Source organism: Antechinus flavipes, chromosome 6 (assembly GCF_016432865.1).
Source record: "Antechinus flavipes isolate AdamAnt ecotype Samford, QLD, Australia chromosome 6, AdamAnt_v2, whole genome shotgun sequence".
NCBI classification, from domain to species: domain Eukaryota; kingdom Metazoa; phylum Chordata; class Mammalia; order Dasyuromorphia; family Dasyuridae; genus Antechinus; species Antechinus flavipes.
In genome coordinates, this window is record NC_067403.1 from 253,305,933 (window position 1) to 253,307,476 (window position 1,544).

Consider the following 1,544-nt stretch of genomic DNA (forward strand, 5'->3'; position numbering starts at 1 on the left):
AGCCGATGCTCATGATCGTTGAGGGCCGGGAAACAGAAATTATTTGGTAGCAAGCAGGTTGGAATAAAATTGACTTCTTTGAAGAACCCAGACCTTGCCATAGACTCTATTTTATTTCATCCATAAAAGGTGTGAGGGATGTAGAAGAGCCTTATCCCAAATGACTCCTCAGAGATCACTTAGTAGAAGGCAGAAAAGTTGTTTATTGAAAACCTCCGGAGGATGAGCCGTCCCATCACGAGATAAGAAAGACAAAGCTCGCGGAGGAGGGCTAAAGAAGTAGTGAAGATACGTAGCTTTTATACAAGAAATTACATCACAAGGAAGAGAGCATTGAGAAGGGGGGGAGGCATCTAATTGGTTGTTGCTGTTTGGGGAGATTGGAATACAAGGTTTCAGGGAAATCTGTTTTCTAGGAAACAGAAAATCAGGCCTTCAGCTTAATCGAGCAGACAGTGGTCCAGCTAAAAGACCAAATATCAATAAAGTCAAATACCGATAAATGTCATCAGCTCAGGTTAAGTAAATATGTTTCTAGCTGGCCAAGGCTCAAGTAAATATGGGCCTGCCCATGTTATATAGATCATAGGGGAAACACAGAAATAAGGAAAATAAAACACAGAAAAAGAATTCACATATTCCCGTAAGTTCTTCACCTTATCTCTCTCTATTCCATACAAAGGTAAGGTCTATTTATTGCTTCCTTGTTAAACTCAGAAATATAATTTATCCTGCTAAACCTCTCCGAGAGAGTTAAAAAAGTTACTTGGTATAATAAATTAGAGAGCTATAACTAGAGTGGGGTTATTGGAGCCAAAGATACTATTTAGAGGAGATTCACAGTACTTAGCAGCGATTAGGAGACAGAAATCAAAGAGAGGTTGGGTTGAGAGCCTCCATCTGGGTGGTAAGGGCTGCTTCTTGCTTCCTTCCCAGGTGCACTTTGATTTTTTTTTTTTTTTTTTTTGCCAGCCCATATGTACAAGGCCCACAAGTCCTTCTACAGTTTCATTATTTTATAACGTTCTCCGGGGGTTTTCGGGGTCCATTGCTGCTATCCACCCCAAGCATGTTCTCCCGGCAGCCTGACGACATTGGAGACAACTTCAAGGAAGAAAATTTCAGGAAAGAAAAAAAAAAATTGGATCACAAATCTTACAAATTGTATTGAATGTTGAAAACTACCTTTCTGTGTGTTTGGAAAAATAAAGAGAAAAAGATTGCAAATATATTTTGGTTACCGTGTTTCAATCTTTGCATTACTTTGAATTTTATGCCCAGTGTTTCTACTGGGCTTATACCCCAAAGAGATACTAAAGAAGGGAAAGGGACCTGTATGTGCCAAAATGTTTGTGGCAGCCCTGTTTGTAGTGGCTAGAAGCTGGAAAATGAAAGGATTCCATTGGAGAATGGTTGGGTAAATTGTGGTATATGAATGTTATGGAATATTATTGTTCTGTAAGGAATGACCAATGGGATGAATACAGAGAGGACTGGCGAGACTTACATGAACTGATGCTAAGTGAAATGAGCAGAACCAGGAG

The 1,544-nt window shown here is 39.6% G+C and overlaps 1 long non-coding RNA gene across 1 annotated transcript in view; it reads left to right on the top strand.

The window, feature by feature from the left end:
* The window catches only part of LOC127541869 (uncharacterized), a 51,083-nt gene extending 49,871 nt beyond the window's left edge, over positions 1–1,212 (top strand). The window contains exon 3 of the long non-coding RNA XR_007948493.1: positions 973–1,212. This is a non-coding gene — a long non-coding RNA (uncharacterized LOC127541869). The remainder of the gene's footprint in view (positions 1–972) is intronic.
* Positions 1,213–1,544: the final 332 nt, after the last annotated feature.